This window comes from Neopelma chrysocephalum, unplaced genomic scaffold (genome assembly GCF_003984885.1).
Source record: "Neopelma chrysocephalum unplaced genomic scaffold, ASM398488v2 Primary Assembly neopelma1_166, whole genome shotgun sequence".
Taxonomy (NCBI): Eukaryota; Metazoa; Chordata; class Aves; order Passeriformes; family Pipridae; genus Neopelma; species Neopelma chrysocephalum.
In genome coordinates, this window is record NW_020897828.1 from 574,232 (window position 1) to 596,232 (window position 22,001).

A 22,001-nucleotide genomic window follows, 5' to 3' on the forward strand; every position below is an offset into this window, starting at 1 on the left:
AAGCCTGTAAATACTTCCCCTGGTGTGGTACAACCCCCTTAAAGCAGGGAACACACCTGAGTGCTCAGGTGAATCAGAAACAGGAAGAGCAAGAGAGCTTTAAACCCCTTATCCTGATCCTGCCCTCCTTAATTCAGAGTTTCCACCAATTCCATGAAGTTTTTGTTCCAATAAAGGCAGCAGAATCAGACCTATAATTATTGCCAGGTAAAACGATATTTCTGACTCAAGTACAAATGTACAATTTCAAGGCAGAAATAGTCATATAAGAACAGAAGAACATATTCTGGGGGATTTTTGTGTTGTTTTCTTTTGCTTTTAATCAGCAGCCATTTAACTCGATTTGTTTTGTGTCTTCATATGCCAAAATGAAGTGAAATATAAGGGTTTTGCTTTCTAGAATTAAGTCCCCAGGCAAGGAACAACAGCTGGAAAATGCATATATTTGACTGTCTGAGTTTGTTGCTTTGTTTGTTTTTCCTTAACGAGCACTATATTATCCCTTAACAAGACGTTTCTCAGCAAGTTCCCCAAGTTACAAAAGGCCTTTCAGAAATAATGTTAAAAGAAACAAGTGCTCTTGGAGAACGACTTGCTGAAAGACAAATACAGAAGTAGTTTCACAAAATGCCAAAAGAAGTTATTTATTTTCAGAGGGACAGCTTGTGATTCACTAAAAATGTATAATGCTGTTTACTTAAAAAAGAAATAGCCTTTATTATGCAGGTTTCTAAATCAAACCAACAGAATTATTTAAGAATCAGCAAAAAAATAAGAAAAGAAAATTTGGGTTTGTATTATCAATTGTATTGAAATTAATAATACTTGTATTATCAATTTTATCAAAATAAGGGTGATAACAGTAGAAAATATCACATGCAGTGCCAAACCTTGCCAAGTTAACAAGTTCATTGACTGCAATGTGATTTCTATCAGATTCATCTTTAACTATTGAAAAATTAATTCCTTTTGAGAGATAATCAGTCATCCTGCTGTCTTGGGTAGATATTTATGTATTATGGAAGAAATTTTTGTGTAGAAAACACCAACAAACATAAAAAAACCTTGGAAGAATATATATGAAAAAGGTCACAGTCCTTTCTTTGAAGTGTCTTTGTTGTTGAAGGGATTATTTTAAATGTTGTAACCAAGCCTGCCTTATGTTGGATAACTCTGTGTCCCTCAATTTATTCCTACTCCCTTACAAGGACTGTAAATCCTGTAATCAACTTATCACAGTGAACAGAGGGAGAAGTTTCAGGAAATCTGGTGAGATTCAGGTTGCAAGCCTGGATCACAAGGATCTCGCTCCTTGGAATCCATCCTTAGGCACTGCCAATTTTTACCATGCACAGAGTCATCCTATTAGAGAGATTGGAAAGGGATATTAGTGGGTTATAAACAAGTAATATTCAGAATGGGTTTTAATAACTACTGTGTGTGAATCAGTGATTGCCACTTCTGGTAATTATCGTGTCGTAAATCGAATTTATTTCAAAGAAAAAAGGAGTAAATTTGACAAATATGAATAAATGTGACAGTTATTGTCTTAAAAACGTCATTGAACTTTCAGAGGTTATAAAAAAAGACTGATGAGTAATAGTGATTTTTTTAAGGCTGAAGGACACACCAAGTGGTCACTCACTTGGTCCACACAGAGTGCCCGAGGCAAATGGCCTTTTGGAACGGTGGATTTCGGGAATTAATGAGTGGAAGGAATGCCTAGGATATGATGTCTTCCACTTGCAATGCGTGTTTACGTGGAGTGTAAATCTCCAGTGATGGGTGGGAAGTGGTGTCACCAGGCTGGGTAACCTCCTCACGCCAGGAAAGGCTCTGACTTGCTTAGTCAAAGGTGTGCGTTGCCAACAGATGACAAGGACTGGGCATATGCAAATACCTGCAGGAAGGGGTGGGTCACTGGTTTTGGGGAAGTGGCAGAGCTCTTTAAAACTACCTGCCTGGCTTAGGAAAGATGGGGAAAAAAAAAACAAACACCCAGGAGACTGGGAATGTTTTGTTTGCAAATCCCTAATTGCAGCTGTGATGAGAAAAACAAGGAGCAGCACGTTAATTCTCCATGGAAGGTTTTGCATAACTGCAGTGCCTGTAAGATTTTTTTATTATTTTTTTTTTTAAACTGCATTCTTCAGACTTGAAAAACATCTTTTTTTAGACCGTATGTTTATTACCTTGATAAACAGCAAAATGCTGCCACAGCAATTACCTTGATGATAAAGGGTCTGTAGACAGATACTTCCTGCATTCATTTCCTACCCAGATAAGTTGCCAAAATCAGGGACCACCAATACAGGAAATGCTTTCAATAGGAACTTCCTATCTGTTAATATCTAATTCACTGGAAAGATCTAAGCCCTTCTTGTTTGATATGAAGGTAATTCTCTACCTGTTACTATTTAAACACTTAAACCACAGCACAGTGCATCTGTTTGTGTAATAACTTTAAGACCAATACTGTTACCCTGGGCTGTGAAATAACAGGATTTTTCTCTGCAATGGTAGGAAAAGTAGCTCTGCATTTTATAATATGGGAAATTGGGATGTTTCATAATCCATTAGCATTGTCAGATGAAAAACAAACATCCTCCCTCCAACTCCGTGTTGCCTGAATCCTTATTTGTGTGCATCACCAAATAAAATACACATTTCTCTAGGACTTGAGGTGGAATTCTCCAACAAATAGTCCAGAGCATGTTCTGGATATCTTAAAGATTCATGGCCATCTCTTGCAATCCACGTATCCATATTCAACCAAAATGACTGAAACAGAGATTTTTGCCTTGCTGTGAAGAGAAATAAAACCATGACTAACCTGCATGTTTGAACTTCTGCTGGGGAAAAGAGAAATCTGGAGCAGAGGGAAAATAAATAAAGACAGAAACCTCCATTGCTAATTGTAACTTCAGGGTAATTGGTTTCAGGCACATCAATAGGATGAATGAGGACTTATGAAGCCTGAAGTGAAATTGGGCAAAATGAAGGCAAAAGTATGGCCTGACTGGGGCCAGGCTTGCACCCAAGTTATTCAGGAGCTCAGCCCAAATTTTCTGTGTTGTTTTGCCAATGATTCCCCTGGAGTCATTCCAGGTTTCTGCCACTGTGACTGAGATTGGGATGGTGGCCTTTCCCTGGATAATTGAGTAGAGCTTTGGTGCTGTGGCTTCACACACATCACACCTTTTTGTCTGGGAAGAGCAGACCCAAGTCCAGTTATCTCCTCTGTGTTTATGTGGTGGTCTAACAGGCTGGGAATCCGAGGATGGATTTACAGACCCTTCCAGAGACCTTGGAAGACGTCAGACATCACTGGAAGCACCAGCTGTCAGATGGGAGGGCTGGTCCTGTGGGCACCTGACCCAACAGCCCAGTTCTGCAAGTTGGGAGTTAGTTTTGACAAGCAACTTCCACAAGTCCGTGGGTGAGGAAGCTCCAGGAAACTGCCCCTTGGCTTTGGGGTGTTGGGGAAGTGCACACTTGGTCCTGAGAGCAGCATTCCTCAGATGTGGTCACTCAGCTCTTATCTGCTCACATACATTTTTATTATTGTTGGTCTTTGGCGTATTCCCACCAGCTTTCCTCATGCCTGAGGTATTCCCTTGGAAGTGCTCAAAGTTGTTGCTTTTTTACTAATCAGATCAACTCACTTAAAGCGGTGGCCAGAGACATTTTTCACATTATTTCCACACAGACATTACCTTTTAAAAAAAAATTTCCCTGCGATTTGTCATCGAGGCACTGTTACATCCACTGTTTTCATGGAATCCAGAACCTGATTGTTTAGTCTACGTAAGCAGGGGGGGGGAAAAACGAGGGGGATCCTGTGCCTTTAATGTTGTTTATAACGGTTGGACAGAGCTTGTCAGGTGAAGGTTAATTGCTCTCCAGTTAAAGCAGTTCTCTGCACAGATGGGTTATCAGGGCTGAACACTCGTTACAAGATTAATCTCATTTCCGACAAGACTTCCCTTTCCTTCAACTGATTTTTGCTCAGCCATTGGACCTGTCAGCAGCCGTTAAGAGAAGGGTGGGTTACCTCTGGGATATTAATGCTTGTGTGCAGCGAAACAATGCAAAGTGTGTGTGTCATATCGGCGGGGAACATCTTTAGGAGACAGCACATTTCAGTGCTGCTCTGAAGGTCGAGATTCATAAACAACAGAAACAATCAGGAACATTCGTGTTAACCCTCCTCGTGGACACAAGCTCCAGCTGAACCATCCACAGGCTTGTTTGGCATTCCTGTTCTCTTCCAAATGTGATATTTTTTTAGTTTGATTTTGGTGTGAGTTTTAGTCAACGAAATAGTCACTCATGAGATGTAGAACTCAGGATGCTTCTGTCCCGTCAACTGATGGGTGAGGCCTTCAGTTCATGTTTTTTTTTAAGCCAAAATGTTTTTTTAACCATGTTTTTTTATCATGGTGACCACTCCAACTTTGGGAGTTTTCTCTTGGGCTCTAAGGAAACCTGTTAAATTTTCCTCGTCCTCGAAGTCGGAATAAATCAGAACTGGATCCATTATATCCAACAGGCTGCAGAGGTATGAGAGAAGTGAGAGAAGAACCAGGCACATCATGTTCTCAGCATAATAGTGCCTTGCAAGCCAAGACTGCAGCAGATCTGCCAGTCCAGGCTCATCCTGAGCCGTTGGATGAACCGAGTTCAAGGAGGCTACGGCACGAACACAAAAGTCTCACTGGAGTTTGGGGTTTATTTCAGGAGTTCTGAGACAACCAAAATAACACAGCTTGGCAAAGGTCTCTGCCTGCCAGGCTTCTTCCACGCAGCTTCAGTCAGTAAATTCCAAAACACGAAACAAATATTCGAGGCAACAAACAGGGCAAGCTCTTATGTTTCCTCAGAGTTTCCTGTCCTGGCTTGGGATCAGCTCCATCCTGTCGATGCTGTTGAGTCTCTCCATTGACTTCAGTGAACTTTGAGCCAGGCTGGGCTGCCCCAGCCAAAAAATCGAGCTCTGTGGAGGGTCTCAGGCTCCATTTTATTCATTGGATGCTTGTTGGAGATGTGATCCATCAAACCATACGGAGCTGTGCTGGGCTGGAAGCATCTGAGCTGTTCCCCTGATGGTTTAGATTAGGGGTGTGCAAAGGGGCCTCCTCGTGCTGGGCTCTGCAGTGGAGAGGTGACATCCCTCACTTGCTTTGTATTAAACTAATAAGGCAAATCCAGCCTTATATCATAATATAATTATAATTTTATACACCTGTAAGGTCAGAGGTGCCTGCACACGTACAGTGTTAGACAGGTTGAGTAGTGAGGAGACTTATGTCCATGGAAACATCAGAATATCATGTTATTTCTTCTCTTTTGGGGCAAAAAAAATAGGAAAAAGACAGAGGGAGAAAGATCATTGCCTTGTCTGATGGGTGCACAGCAAAAAAAGTCATCCTTGTTCCTGTGCCTGAGGCTCCCACATAGTGAGAAGAATAAATTTGTGTGCGTCATTAGGAATATTAGTTATTCTCCTGAAGGCCTTTATTGAAGCAGTTTATTTTTAATTTATGTTTTATAAGCATTTAACAAAGCTAATAAATTATATAAAAAACTAGGTTTTGTTAGAAAACATCTACCTACAAGCTTCTGAGAATTCCTTAATTTTCTTTTTTGTCTCCTTTCAATCATCAAGCTCTCTAATAACCTTACTGCTAAATTCTTAGTTTTTTTGTGTTTTTTTTTGTTAAATACTCATGAGATTAAAAATACATTTTCCTTTGATTTGGAATCCACAGAATTTAAGGAAATTTACTTGCTGCAGTTATAAAGCTGAAATGAAAGGTAGACAGGAATGTAACCTCTGGATGTCATCCTCCTCAGCACTTCGCACTCAGAGCCAAAGAAATTCAAGCGAGTGAATTCCATGACTGGTTCTAATAAGATAGGAAAAGTGCATAGTAAATCTTTACAATGCCAACTAAATCATTGGTGCTCTGTGCCAAAGGAGGCAAGTTTAGTAGAAAGTCTTTAAATGGACCAGGTTGAATTTCTTTTTTTTTTTAAAAAGAAAAGAGTCCCTAAGGTTTGGTTGTTAAATCTCTGCTTAGAGCTTTGAATAAGGAGCTGGATTTTTCAAGATGCTGATCAAATTGAGAGTTCCTGCTGCCTCTGCTCGAAGAGAAGAAACTCACTGAGAAGTGCTCCATGCTGTTCTGGTGGATTTTTGGAGATGGATGTTTGCTCACAGTTGGAAAGTGTTCTTACATCACTTACCTGATGTGAGAAAACCCCTCCTTGCCAATTCTACCTTTCTAGGAAAAGGAAGGGAAATTGAAAGTGGTCAGATCTTGCTTTTTCTTAGTGAAAGTCTTTGTTGAGCAAAATAATATTATCTTTATTGTGAGAGTGGTGACACCCTGGCACAGGTTACCCAGAGCAGCTGTGGCTGCCCCTGGATCCCTGGAAGTGTCCAAGGCCAGGTTGGATGGGGCTTGGAGCAACCTGGTCTAGTGGAAGGTGTCCCTGCCCATGGCAGAGGGTTGGAATGATCTGGTCTTTAAGGTCCTTTCCAACCCAGGCCATTCTGTGGTTCTGTGATGATTTTGTTTTTGTTTTCTCACTTCGAATGGGAAGCTTTAGCTGCAGACGTTCCAAATGGGACAGCAATGAACTACAAATTGCAAAACTGCTTGTAGGTTATAGATTTACAATTACAACGCCATTTTTACAAAAAAAAAAAAAAGGTATTTAAATATATGTTAAAAATTTTTGAAGTAAAGCACAATCTGTAACATGTACATGTAGGTTACTGACTTTTAACTTTCCCCGTAATGGGGCCCAGATCCTGTTCAATCAGCATGAATGTTAAATATTACAGAATCACAGACTCATAAGATTGGAAAAGAACTCCAAGAACATCAAGTCCACCCTGTGCCCCATCCCCAACTTGTCCCCCAGCCCAGAGCACTGAGTGCCACGGCCAGGCCTTCCTGGGACACCTCCAGGGGTGGGGACTCCAAACCTCCCTGGGCAGCCCCTGCCAAGGCCTGACCACCCTTTCCAGCAAGAAATTCCTCCTGATATCCAACCTGAGACTCCCCTGGCACAGCTTGAGGCTGTTCCCTCTCCTCCTGTCCCTTGTTCCCTGGGAGCAGAGCCCGACCCCCCTGGGATCCCCCATCTTTTCAGGGAATTCTAGAGAGCAAGAAGGTCTCCGTTATTTACTGTCTTCAGATTTAGTTTTTTTCTCCCCACACCTTCATCACACACCTCATGTGACCTTTTAGAACCCAGATCAGACCAAATTCACTTTCAGGTACCTTTCTCTTCTGAGCTTGGCCCTTCATAAGACTATTTTCCACTTTCATAGAGGTTTTGTGAGGCCTCAATCTCTGTCAACCTCCTCTGCTTCTTGGAGGATGCGATTCTTGCTGACCCATGCAATTTTTATCAAGAATATTGTGATATTTAATAATTAAAGGGCAGTTTCTTGAATTACACGACCACTTGAAGCCTTCAGTTTTCATTGACAAAAGGCTGTAGTTCTAAAGAATTTTCCTCAAAAGCCAGGGTACAGACCCAAAGCACGTTGGTTTTAAGCACTTTTTGTTTCTAAGGCCTGACTAAAAAAACTTGGAACACTTCATGGAACAGGGCTGAACTCAGCACAGGGCAGAGACCCTGCAGAAGTCAACACAGCACCTGGACACTGCTTACCTGCTTCTTAAGGGGCTGCCCGTGGTGTCACTTCTGCTTGGGTCTTGACCTCATCCCACAGGTAGATCTGACACAAAAATAAGTGCCCTGCTTAAGGCTCTGATGAACACTCAGTAACGTGGAATTTTAAGGTACACTTTTTAATTAATGAAAAACAGCGAGTCAAACACATTTCTGGTGGTGTTTCAGGTTTGTAAGCTGGGCTTCAGGTGGTTTCTTGTCTTCAGGTGTCCAGCATTAAACCCTGCTCCCAAAAGTGTTAAGAAATAAAGCTGTTGGAGAAAGGTACTGTCTGTGTAGTGACTGCCAAAAGCTTCAGCTCATATTTTAAAAATCTGAAAATATCCAAGTTTTGTAATATCAGAAGTAAAGATAGTGCATCTCTATATATCTTAGTTGAATCTTGCTCTCCAAATATTGCAATTTAGGGAGCCTGAAGGCTTTTAAGGCTCTGGAGAGGATCAGTTAAGGGGGCTTGAGGTTGCTTGAGAAAGCTCAACTTTAAGTGGGGTGTCTGTGAGCCCCAAGATATTTTTTTCCTTATTTTTTTCCCCCTCAACTGCTTTCTGTTCCTTTCCTTAGTGAAAAGAGGAGAAATTCAGAAGGTTGAATAAGACAAGTTAAAATGTTGCAAAAGGTTCTATATGGAAGTCTCGAGGTGGAGGTAGAAAGCAGTGGGATGTGATACTGAAATTAAGGTGACAATAAAGAGTATTATACTTTTTGTCAGTAAAAATATTCAGAAATCATAGTGACATGAGCTTAAAAACCATGGAATTTCAGGTTATAATATATATTATATTATTTGTCTTATCTGCATTTTAAACCTTGAAAATCACACTTCTTTTGCTGAAATGAAAACTAACAGCCTTATTTTTTAGCTGACTGTAGAATTTAGGTCCAAAGGAACCCGAGGTTCAGTAAGGTCATGAAAGTTGGCAGCTACTGTTGTTAAAAAGGAAGCTTGATAAATCCTCAGAATTAACTATTTAAAAATCCTGTTTAAATAGGACTGGGATGATGCTGAAAAAGAAATTCTTCACTAAAACTGGATGCTGAGAGGAAGCAGGACCAGTGGAATTCGATTGAAAATAATTTTCTAACTCTCGAATAAGCAATTGAAACAATAATAATCAGTGTCAATCAGTGCTGGAAAAAAACAACAACCAACAACCCCAAAGTGAAAGGTGGGAAAACAAAATCTGGCAAGGAAGTACTTTGAGTCATGAAGTGTCCTAAGGAGGACAAAGTTTTTGAGTTCTCAAAACTGTCAGGGACATTATCAGAAAAGAAAAACAAAGTCATTATACTCTGAATTTTCATGACAGTGAGTATAAACTGTAACCCCCAGTGTTTCAGAGACCATTTACAGTTAGCAGGCTTGTTTAAATAAATGAGAAGATGGCCAAACAAAGGAGAGCAGAGGGCAAAACTTCCAAAAAAGTCAAACTTTGCAAGCAAAGAAGTCCTATGCAAAATATTGCCTCAATTGCTTCTGAGTTTCTCAGTTTCCCAGGTTGAATTTGTTGTATTTCATTCCTTCCCACTGCTCCAGCCACCTGCAGAACCCTCCACCCTCACAGGCTTCAGCCTGTTTTTTAACCATTAATATTCTTCTCTGTATGTCTTCAATCTCATTTTAGACTCCTTCATCTCTTCCTCTCTTTTCTTTTTCACTCAGATTGCAGTTCATTTGCTTTATTTAATCCTTGGTTACCCTCAACTTCTAAACAAATGTTTCTGAAGGATAGAGTTGGTTTCACTCTTTGTGTCCTGCATCTTGGAGAGAGACGTTCTACAAGGACAGGTAGTGACAGGACAAGGGGGAATGCCAGAAAACAGGGTTAGATTGGATATTAGGAAGAAATTCTTCCCTGTGAGGGTGGGTTGGCCCTGGCACAGGTTGCCCAGAGAAGCTGCGGCTCCCCCTGGATCCCTGGAAGTGTCCAAGGCCAGGTTGGACGGGGTTTGGAGCAACCTGGGCTAGTGGAAGGTGTCCCTGCCCATGGCAGGGGTTGGAACTGGATGATCTTTAAGGTCCCTTCCACCCCAAGCCTTTCCACAATTCTGTGATCTTCACACAACCACCTTGCATCCCTTCCCACCAGAAACACTGTTCACCTGACTCTGCAACTTCAGGTCTTGTTGAAATGTTTGTAAGAGCAGTTTGCTCGTGTGGGAAAACCTTTCCCTCTGAATAATAAAAATAAGGCAGGGAAAAAGTCCCAGATTTTCCTTTTTGTGTGATCAGCAGCCTGCTCTTTACTCATGCAGTTGCTGGACAGGTCATTTTGCCTTTTTTAATTCCCGTGTTGTAACCCCAGAGGGAACAAAGAGTTTCCAGCTCTCTGACAGGAGGGGGCAGTGAGGGGAGGTCAGGTTCTTCTGCCACGTCTCAAGTGAAAGGATGAGAGGAAATGGCCTCAACTTGTGCCAGGGGAGGTTCAGGTTAAATACTAGAAAATGTTTCCCTGACAGAGCGTTCAGGCCTTGGAATAAGTTGCCCAGGAAGGAGGTGGAGTCACTGTCTCTGGAAGTGTCCAAGAATTGTCTGGATGTGGCCCTTGGGGACGTGGTTTAGGGGTGATTCTGGTGGTGGCACTGGGTTATCCCAAAGGTCTCTTCCACCCTTGGTGATCCAGTGACTCTGGGATGTGGTAGCAGTGAATCACAGCGAGTTTTGTGCGTGATCTGATGGGCAGTGGCTTGGTCAGAGGACTGAAAGGGGGATTTTTCAGAGATTTTTTTTTTTGCTGTGACTTGAAAAACCCCCTCTGTATTTTCAGAAACAGCTGGGTTTTTTCAGGTTCCCACCTGAGACACTTCCATTGTGATTTTCAGAGCTTTTCTATTTCCCACAGAATTGTTGTAATTAATAACTTTTAAGAGCTTTTAATCTGACACGAAATGGGACATTATTCTGCTAAAATTGCACAGGCTGCCACTAAGCTCAGTTATTGCTGAAGCTGTTCTAGTGCTTTAAGAAATATCTGTCAATTAGAGGCTCTTATTTGCAAATAGTTCTGCTTATGGCAACAGAAATGCTTATATAAAAGATCAGTGTGGAATGCAAAACTCTTAGCTACCAAGATTTAAAATGAGTGGTGTGGTTTTCATTGCAAGAATTGATGATTTCACTGACAGCTAAAAAAAAAATGGTCAAAGTTAGGAAAATATCCTCAGGAATGTTAAGTGAAATCCAGAATCAGGAGCTCTGGACTCTGAAAACTGCATAAATAAGAAGTGACTTTTCAAATAACTAATTTAAAAATATTATTTGTGCATGTTACAAATATAATATTTAGTGTACTCAGTGCACAAAAACTGTTTGTAGAAAAAAGTAGAATACAAGAAGATGTGGCAGGAACTTTAAATGTTTCTAACAAATATTTTCTCCACAGTTGTGACTGAAGCCTGAAGCTTCAGAGGGTAATAAACAGCTTTAAAACATGCCTGGTCAGTGATGAAATACTCAACATGAGGAAGCAAAAATCTTACTGAAGCCTTAGATCTGTTTTCCATATTCTTACAAAAGAGTTGGTTTCTAAAGATCTGTTTTCGATTTCAGTCTCACTGGAAGTATCTCATAAGAAAGCTTTTATATATTTTAAAGACATTCTGAAGAGTCAGCATTCTCCTGATAAAAAGTATTACATGTTTCTGTTAACTCTGATGGAGCAAAATTAGTTTGCAGTGAACCATAATTTTCTTTTGGTAAAAGTAACGTTTGAAATCCTCAGCAACGGGTTTGTGTTGGGCTGGTTGAGGAATTACAGTCTTGGGAAATCCAGGTTTTGAACAAATGCTTAGTTCAGACATGGATACCAAAATAAAGATGGAAAGAGGCAATTTTCAAGGGCCTGGAGTGACAGGACAAGGGGAATGGCTTCAAACTGACAGCAGGGTTAGATTGGATATTAAGAGAAAATTCTTCCCTGTGAGGGTGGGGAGGCCCTGGCACAGGTTACTCAGAGAAGCTGTGGCTGCCCCTGGATCCCTGGAAGTGTCCAAGGCCAGGCTGGACAGGGCTTGGAGCAACCTGGGCTAGTGGAAGGTGTCCTTGCCCATGGCAGGGAGTAGGAATGGGATTATCTTTAAGTTCCTTTCCAACCCAAACCATTCCATGATTCCATGACATCTGAGGCTGGGCACCTATATGTACATCACAATAACCTGCTTGACTTGCCAGCGTATCAATCCCCCACAACTCCAAAAGCCTCATTAACTGGATGTGTTCCAGCTGAACTGAATGATGTATTAAGTAAAGCCTAGGATTTTCCTTGGTCAAATTCCAGTCTTCAGGCTGTCAGGCTCTCAGAGGGAAAATAAGACATAACAAGCCCACCTTCCTGCTCTCGTGTCTAGTGCTCTTACCCACTTACTGTTGCCTTTGGCTTGTCTCAGCTCTTGGCAGCTCCTGACATTGCCAAAACCAAGCCCCAGCATTCCAGATCAATATTGCATCAGTTTGCTCCTGCGTGTTCTCCCCACTGTGTGGTCCAGGCATAATCCTAGTCAGTCAAAGGGCATCTAAAAGTGGAAAGATCCCTCCAGTTTCACTGGGAACACAGGGAGGGATCAGCCAGAGCAGAGCCAGAGAAAGCAGCTTCAGAAGGAGACTGGACAGGGATGAGTTGCTCGTATGGTTTTATCTGGTTCCAGACTGTTCCAGACTCTTTGCTTTTCCTTCCCCTTTCATCAGTCTTTTCACCTTCACTCCACTTCTTACTTGCCATTCATGGTAGCCTTCCATTATTTATTATCTTCTGCTCATTCAAATTGAAAAATAACCTCTGGCACAACTGTGACAGTCACACTGGTCATACAATGAACTTCTGCTTTATATCTGTTTCTCTCCACTCGTGTCTCTGTCACCTGCAAGCATTCAGTGAAAGGTTTATCTAATGCTTTCCCTTAGTCCTGTGTCCATTTATTTCTTGCATCTAGGACTGCATAAAATTCATGGTTAGTAAATACTATTCAAAGGTGCTTCTTGCAGCAGTATTGTGGCAGTTTAATACAAATCCACAGTAGGAAGTCAGCACATTGTGACATGAGTGTTGCACCACATCTCCTCCTCTGTAGACTACACCTTTCATGGTCATGCCAGGTCTTGCTGACACATTGTAGTGTTTGGGACCGTGGGTTTGAATTGCAGTGACTGCAACATCTGTGGGGTTGCATCTTTTATCAACAGAAAAAAAAGAAATGAACCACATTGTTTTTTCACTGCAGAAGCAGCATCTCCCTACCAAACATTTCAAAGCTGGTCAGATTCTTGATTTCATGGATTCATAGAATGATTTGAGTTGGAAGGGACCTTAAAGATCATCCAGTTTTCCCCCTCCCTACCACGGGCAGGGACACCTTCCACTAGCCCAGGTTGCTCCAAGCCCTGTCTAACCTGGCCTTGGACACTTCCAGGGATCCAGGGGCAGCCACAGCTTCTCTGGGCAACCTGGGCCAGGGTGTCCCCACTCTCACAGGGAAGAATTTCTTCCTAATATCCAATCTAACCCTACCCTCTTTCAGTTTAAAGCCATTCCTCTTGTCCTGTCACTCCATCCCTTGGAAATAGTCTCTCTCCATCTTTTTTGTTGGCTCCTTCAGGTCCTGGAAGGCTGCAATTACATCACCTCAAAGCCTTCCCTTTTCCAGGCTGAACAATCCCAATTCTCCCTGTCTTTCCTCATAGAGCTGCTCCAGCCCTGGGATCATCTTCATGAGCTTCTCTGGACCTTCTTCAACAGTTCCATGTCCTTCTTATTTTGGGTCCCCCAGGGCTGGAGGCAGCTCTGCAGATGGGATCTCACCAGAGCTGGGCAGAGGGGCAGAATCCCCACCACCACCTTCTGCCCACGGTGCTTTTGATGCAGCCCAGGACACAGTCTGGGGAAAAGCATTCCAGTTGTTGTGTTGACTCTAAAAATTATGTTTTTCTTACTTGAGTAATCCTCATGGACAGAAAGGCTGAAATAATTTGTTCCTTCCTTACTTTTATTCCTCCTTTTTTTTGCTTTTATATCCTTGGCGGGCCCAATACAGAAAGAGGATTTTAAAATGGCATGGTGACATTTATCATTGGCTTTTATCACATGTCTCTCAATGAGTGGTATCATCATTCCTGTGGGAGTTTAGTGGGTAGGTTTTCTTGGTTTACTGACTAGCAGGAACTTTGGATATTGCTCAGGTCAGCCAGGATCTAAATGAACATGATCATCTGGTTTTCCCTTCTTACTGAACGACATCTATCATTTGGCTTTATTTAGTCCATGCTTTCATTTTATTAGATTGCAGAGAAGCATAAATGGTGTCTGTTTACATTCCTCACTGATTCAACTTGAAATTATGACCAAGTATGGCTCGAGTAGTCTATAAAAAGATATGGTAGTTTCTGGCTCTCAGACATATAAAGGTGTTCCTGGAAGCTCCAAACCCAGAGCACAAATCAGTTGGACTCCTCGATGATTTTGAAACCTCAAATCCTTTGAAATAGTTGGCAACTTGCCTGTTGCATATTTACAGTTACACAACTCACAGCTCTTCCCCACTGTGACTTCTAAAAGTTCCTCCTTCCTTTTTTCTTCAAGTCCCTTGGCAGCATCAAAACAGCTTCGATCCTTCCCTCTCTCCCTTCCCCCCTTCCCCTTCAGCCTTCCTCCCCTCCAGCTCTCCCTCTCCTTGGTATGGCACATTGTTCTGGGGAAATGGGTTGTTTTGAGTTCACACTTTGTTTTCCTGCTGTTTTTCTGGGAAGCTGGACGTGGCACAAAAGATATGGGAACAGCTTGTAGGAAATGGGTTTGTTTGGGGAAACAATAAAAGAGAAACAGCCTGCAGACCTCTCTACCTCTCCTGTGTGTTTGAAGGCCTAGATTACAGTATATAAAGAGATTTTGGGGGTAGTTTTTCAATACAGTCCGAAGGAAAGTAAATCAAAATATTTTCTTTCAGCATGTCTTAATCTTTGCATCCTCCCAGCTTCGTTTCCTACAGTAATGTATATTAGACACTTGGTCTTATTAGTGAGGTGTGGGGGAAAGCATCTTTATGTTTTTTATTGCTGTGGTAAACTCAGGTCTCACAATTTTGGGCTTGAGATTCTCTTCATTTGCATTGACTTTCTCAGCTCACTTTTCATCAATGGCAGCAGATGATCTTTTATGTCCTTCCAGAGTTAATGTTGGTGCCACTGCAAAACAGAGTCCATAGCAGAGCTGCAGGGCCTGGTTTTTGAGGGATAACTCTGGTAATCAGCAGTTTGGAAGAAATATTGCCACGGGGAAAAGCTGCAGGATTTGTTCTTTGTTGCCACATCAAAGATATCAACATGTGCATTTTCCTTTTCTTCTTCACATGTAAAATTAAAAATGGGCCACAACCTGTTTCTGCTGGGTTGCAGCAGAGAGAAGGGTCACAGAGCCACAAGTTCACAGAAGCATAGAATGGTTTGAGGTGAAAGTTTAAATTTGTGAGGCAGATCTCCTAAAAAAGGGAAAAAAGAATGAAACAGTTGAAAATTTTCTGAAGTAATTGCTTATATTTTGTGAGTTTGGATTGGTGATTTTATTTAGAAATTTGTTGCTTAAATAAAGTAATAAGAACTCAGTTTAAAAGCCAAACCACAGGTTTGGATTATTTTTTTTTTTCTACTGTCATAAAGCAAATGGGTTTGTTGTATTATGTGAGGGTTTCCTGTTGGGACAGTTCTGTTTTGATTTATCTGGGGAGAAAAAAAGAACATTCACTCCAACCTTTGTCAATCATAGGTATGAAACAACATTTTACTTCCAATCTATTGCTCTGGCTACTTCTTTAACTGCAATATGTCAAAACCTATTCCAGTCTCTTTGATCTCATAGTTAATGTTTGAGCTAAAACAACTCCTTATTTTTACTGGTTCAGCAGAGCAGGTTAAATATCCTTAAACAAAAGCAGGCACTTTATTGCTATTTTATGAGCAGTCTCATGTGTTGCTCTTTGCACCCCCAGAAATTACTTAGTGCTGTGACATTCAACCCTATATTAATTTCATTAGTCATGTTTTGTGGCAGATGGCTAAAATAACGTGTGCAGAAGTATGAATCAAGATATTCCTTATAAACAATTATAGGAAAGTATGCTGGGCTATACACTGGAAAGGTTATCGTGACAGGAAGTCATATTTTACATACACAGTGGGCATATTTGGAAAGTTCATTCTGAATTTAGAAAGATTACCTATCCAAGCAAGATTCCATATGCTCGTAAAATGGGGAATACCATGAGAAGCATATAATACTATGTATGTATATAGTCAATGTATACATGGAGGATCCAGAATAAAAGGTGTCTGAGGAAAAGGAAGGGAGAATAATGTAAACACAAGATTTTCTGCTCCAGTGTTGTGGAGAAATGGAGAGCACTGTTAAGGTAGGGAGTGTTTTAAACAGCAATAGAAAATTTGCCTTTTAATTCCAGTTATTAATGGGGGGTAGTCAGTACAAAATATAGAATCACAGAGTGGTTTGTGTTGAAAGGGACCTTAAAGATCATCATCCAACCCAACTTCCACAATCCCAGGTTGCTCCAAGCCCCGTCCAACCTGGCCTTGGACACTTCCAGGGATCCAGGGGCAGCCACAGCTTCTCTGGGCAACCTGTGCCAGGGCCTCCCCACCCTCACAGGGGAGAATTACATCAAGACAAATACATTTGGAAGTGAATAAAAACATCCATATAAATAAAGATGGTTGGAGCAGCATTTGCAGAAAGATCAAGCAAGGAAATTAGTAAGTGCTGAGTGTGGCAAGTGCTCTCTAAATGGGAAGGTGAGGGTTTTAAATATGCATGGAGGTGAACACAGGGGAGCATCTGAGACCTGGCCAGCCTGGTGCAGCAGGCGGGAGGATCTCCAACTCTAAGGAGTCCCTGAGGAGGAGCCTGAGCCGCAGGACAGCAGCTCTGCAGATGCCCAAGAGCACATCCCACTCCCTCTCCCTGGGCTGATTCCCGTTCCTGGCTGCTGGGTGGATGCAGCAGGTAACACACCCAGTGGGCAACCTGCGGTTCTCCTGTGATTTCTTTGGATTGGCTAATATTTGGAGCTAAAATTCCCCTGGAATTGCAGTCTTTCCAAGCAGAAGGTGAGTGATCCACTCATCCCGCTCGTGTGTGCACGTGCACAACCACCACACACAGAGACACTGCAGGGAAGTGATGGGTCACTGAGAAGTTCAGTTGGTGGCCACCATCCAAGTGTTATTTCCCCTAATGCTGTCAGGCATTCATAAAAACCTAAGGGTCAGTGGAAAAGAAACTAACTTGGGTGCTGCTTTTCAGTTTTACCCTTAGTATTTAACATTTTCGTCGATGTAATGACCGTAAAAAATCTCTTCATTCCTTCCTGTATGTTTTTATTTTTAATCACTTTGCTGGTGAGCTTGTCCTCGATCCATAGTATGCCCTAGAGAAAAGTATTTTAATGCCTGAATTATTTTTACTTTAAAATTTGTTCAGAGATCGAGGGTGGGATTGTCTAAAAATGTGTGTCTGTACATATACTTATGCATATATGTATATAATGGGAATATATAATTAAATATAAAAATATATAAGTGGTGAGTCAACCCACCACAGTGAACAAATATTAAACTAAGTATAAATGTACTGTACAATCTTTTTGTAGTTTTTGCTTGGATGGTAGGAAAAAAGAGTTGCAAATGTTACCACCTGGTGATAACACTGCAAAAATCTTTTGAATAAAGCTAAAAAAAAGAAAAAGGTTAAAAATTTTCTCAATAGAGTTTCCAAAACCAATATACCAGGGTTTGTTACTGGGTACAAGCAAAGCCTCTAATTCTGGACAGGAGACTAACTCTGATTAACACACAGTAATTCTTGAAGACAACCCAGGTGAACATCTGGGGCTACCCAAGATGCAAAAGATTGTAAGAGGAGACACAGAATGGATAGGATGGTCTTGAATGAGATCAATATCTTGTTTTGGTCAAGTGTTTTGTTCCCGAGACTCTTTCCCAAGACTCTTTCCCCAATATCATTTTGATCTATCAACAAAATTTCACAGCAGGTGTGGTTGTGCACCCTCAGTTCCCTCCGCTTGGGCTCTGGGCCACTTTACAAACCTGCCACCTGGTTTTGCCAAACAAATCCTTGCTGGAAAGATTGCTGGAAAAACACTCAGATGTTTATGTTTTTCAACAAAGTAGAAGGTTGGCTGTTCCTTCAGATTAAGGTAGGCCTGTACGAGAAAAACAACAGGCTTGCCCTGAGCTGAGACAGAAATTCAGGTTTTATATCCAAGTTTTCCCAATTTTCCAGGCATTGTGAAGCCCTAGAAGTTAACAGCCAAGCATGGAGGAGGAAAAAACTTCAAGCTTTCAAAGTCCTCCATAATTGACAATACTCTCAAGATGAAAAGGAAGAAAAGTCTATTGTATTGACTGAAAAAATAGTCATTCAGACTTCGGTGTTTAAGAGCTCCTTACGTGGATGGAAGTGCTAAAATAAGCATACAAAGCTACAGTTTCTTTAAAAATGCTCATACAATATACAATCTGCAGGATATTTTGTATTGTTTTTAGCACTGGGGATGTAAAGGTTGACATAATCATTCAGGATTACGTATTTGGATCGTTGTGCTGCTCCAGCCCTGCAGCCACCTCTTCGTTCAGCTGATGGTGCACTTGATAAAACCTGGTGTTGCCTCAGTGTTTGAGTGATTTGCCAGCACTCTGCTCGTGCAGATGGAGAATTCTGAGGTCCAGGTGCAGTTCTTTGGTGGTTTTGCGTGGACAGAGCTGGTTCCAAGCAGCTTGAAGTTGCTTGGGCACTGAAATTCAAGCAGGTGCAGGGTGGAGGGTTTCATCACTGTGTTGCTTAGACGGTGTGCAGGGCATGTGACATGCACAAAAGAGTTCCCTACTTCCATTTGTTAACTCCTGGTTTGGTGTCAAGCTATTAATTTGCACTTTACTGCCAGAAAAAGGCTGCAGATGAAACAATTAGTTGTGAAATGACAGCTCTTTAAATCAGATGTTTCCTGATCTCTGGAAGTTGTTCTTCTTGGTGTGATAATCTCAGTGCGTGAGATTCAGGGTAATCCCCAATAGGGCACAGAGCCTGGCATGAGGGAGATATGTTTGCTAAACCAAGACCCTTTTTTAGCAATTCTTAACCAAAGTTCCCCCACCTGCAACAGTGGAACGGTGATTTTTTTGTTTTATGAAGCATTTAGAGACGTGGATTTCAACGCCTTATGCTACAAATATTACTTTGTGATAATAGGACATGTCAAAAATAGCCTGGGCAAAAGCAGGGGTAGCTGACATTTCAGGAATGATGGTTTATATGTTAAAAATTGTGATAAAGCAGCGCAGTTTACATTTGAATTTGTAATATTTCAGAATTTGTTCATCAAGGCACAAAATATTAAGCCTTTGGGCTTAGCCATGAGGCCTCTGTTCACGTTCCTGGTGAAGTCAGGAGAAGGGTTTACGCTGCAGGATAAGGCCTCAAACATCTGCTATTGTTTCCCAGAAATGAGCCTTGCCCGAAATTTCATAACATCCAAGTTTGATGGATGCTTGATTATTCCTTTTTTCAAGTGGCACTCCAAACATCCTTGTGTTTTCCTCAGCAAGAGGTGAAATGGCTGATAAGGGGCAGCACCAGGCGTGTGTTTGGATTAACAGGGACCATCCAAGTGCTCCCTGCAAATAGGTGGGGGATGTTCGCTGAGCTGGCAATCAGGTTCTCATCTGTCTTTCCTATCTTGTACTTGCCAAGGCTTTTTGTTGTTCCTGAACTCTCTCATGAATAGAATATGTGGATTTTTGTCTGATCTAATGAATCCAAGGCTCGGAGATTTAGAAGGAAAACATATTCCAGATGTGTGTTGCAATTCCTGACTCAGGTGACTGCGTTTTGAGCAGTAACCTTTTCCAGTATGTTCCACACACCGTATTGAATATCCTTCTCCTGCAAATGGTCAGGAGAGAGTTGTATGAGCACAGTGATTAATACGCCCCAGCAAGGCTAAACCATCAATCATTTGTCTTTTATTCCACCGATTCCTGCTGGATGCCATGAATCCAAGGCTCAAAAGACTTGGCTTTAAAGCAGGGCTGCAAATTTAGGCTGGAAGCTCTTTAAGCAGCTCAACCACAGCTTGTTCCATCGTGCAGTGGTGCCTGTTGCAGACGTGAGCAGGGTTTCAGGCTGGAAGGCTGCCTGCTGCTCTGAGAGGTTCTGGTGTCCAGCCTCGCTGTTCCAGGGTGGAAATGACATTCCTGGCCTGTTTGGAATTAGGCTTTCACTCCAGATAAACAGTTCCTAGAGCATCAGGAGATGCAGCCTGAGGAAGAACAGAGAGTAGCAAGCAGGCTTGGTCAAGGTGTGCACTGTGTGCTCTCCTCCACACTGTCACCTGTTCTTTCTCTCAGTAACAGTCGTATGTAATTCCATTTAAACAACCTCAGTAACAAATGTCATCGAGTATACAAGGGATACCGAGTGCAAAAAAGCATGGAAACGCTTACAGGCCTAATTGCATGGTCTTAATCAGAACAATCTTCCCTCAGAAAAAAACAGGTCCTCTCCAAATGTGTTTATTAGAAAGCTGTAACATCTGCAAAACACACGCCAGCGCATTACAATCCATCCTTTTAATAAACAGTTGGGTGAAAGTTTTCTTATAACAGCTTTTGGTCTAATTTAAGATGAAAATAAGTCTCAGGATGTCAGAATTCTTTGCAGAACGGAGAATTAATTTCTCTGACCGACCGTAGACATGCAAGAAGTGATGGGAAACAGCCCGTGTCTGAACTTGTGGCTGTGTGGAGCTCTGAGCTTGTGGCTTATTTACTATGAAATCAGATTAGGGAAGAAGTAAAAGTTGTTTACGTTAATGAGGAGAAATATTAAAAACCGTGTGTCAGAAGTGGACATATGGCAAAGCTAATTAAAAGTTTTTAATTGCAGTTGTTGCAAGTCAAGGGTACCAGCTCCATTTGGAGTCCTGAGTGCTGACTCTCCAAGCAATAAATGCATTTTAGTATCCGTATCATCTCAATGCACAGCCAGGGTTGTTGCTGTATTTGTGTCTCTTCATGCATCCTCCTCTTGATGTGCACTTCTTGCCCAGTATCTTACTGGTTTGTGGACAGTGTTTCTCATCATACTGGTGTGATATTGGCTGCTCGGATTTTGACAGTGTTGCCCAGTTAAGTTCTTGACTTTGAAAGTTCTTGAAGCATTTTTTTTTTTCCTTGAGCAGGAAATCGCTTGATAGATTTTGGATAGACAAGGGGGCTAAAAAAGATCTACTAAACCTTTTCTGTTATGGGGATTGAGCAGGAAACCATGGAAAAATCTGAAGGAATGAAGGAAAAACAGAGCTGAATATTTTGAGATCATAAAATCATAGAGTCACAGAGTGATTTGAATTGGAAGGGACCTCAAAGATCATCCAGCTCCACCTCCTGCTATGGGCAGGGACACCTTCCACTAGCCCAGGTTGCTCCAAGCCCCATCCAACCTGGCCTTGGACATTTCCAGGGATCCAGGGGCAGCCACAGCTTCTCTGGGCAACCTGTGCCAGGGCCTCTCCACCCTCACAATCAAGAATTTCTTCCTAATATAAACTCAGTTTAAAACATTGCCCATGAAAAAAAATAACAACCAAGTTTTCAATTTAAAACCACTGCCCTTTCTAACCCTTGGGTTAGAATGGCCTCCAAAGTATTTTAACATCCTGCTGCTGTATTTTTTCCCCCAAGATCCCCCTGCACAAGCAAATTATGCTACACAGCCCCACACCTTATTGCCTTTTTTAGCCATTTCTTAATTTTGATGAAGCTTTAGTAAAAAAAGTCTTTGTCCTTAGTTCCTGACATTGCATTTAAAGGACAGGGCAGCTTGGATATACTCCTCATGATGGGAACTACTTCAATCACATTTCCTGTAACTTCTTGCTTCCAGGCCAAGTAATCTTGCATTTGATTAAGTAAACACCTTTGTCCTAATGACTTTATGCCTACTTTAAAGGCGTTGCTGTACCTATTGTTCTACAAATTTGTCAGTCTGTTATTCTTTTTCTATTTTAAAAAAACTTATCAGCGAAGCATAAGTCAAATCCAAAGAGAGAAATCATTTTGTTCTTTTATCATTAGTACAGAAAGTCCAAGGGAGAAGCCAGGTTTTGCACGGTATAAGTGATTATAAAATAAAAGTCTTAATGAAGGAAGTAACAGGGGATTTTTTTGTTTGTTTGTCTTGCTGGTGATGTTATGAGAGGAAAAGGAAGATGAA

At 41.5% G+C, this 22,001-nt stretch overlaps 1 protein-coding gene across 6 annotated transcripts in view; it reads left to right on the top strand.

Moving 5' to 3' along the window:
• Positions 1 to 22,001, top strand: part of ERG (ETS transcription factor ERG) — a 106,877-nt gene that overhangs the window by 45,828 nt on the left and 39,048 nt on the right. The window contains exon 1 of one of the 6 annotated variants that reach the window (XM_027701809.1): positions 16,099 to 16,104. The exons of the other annotated variants lie outside the window; for them this stretch is intronic. The gene's annotated coding sequence lies outside the window, so the exon portion shown is untranslated. Of the gene's footprint in view, positions 1 to 16,098; positions 16,105 to 22,001 lie in introns of those variants that run through there. 6 annotated transcript variants of the gene reach the window in all.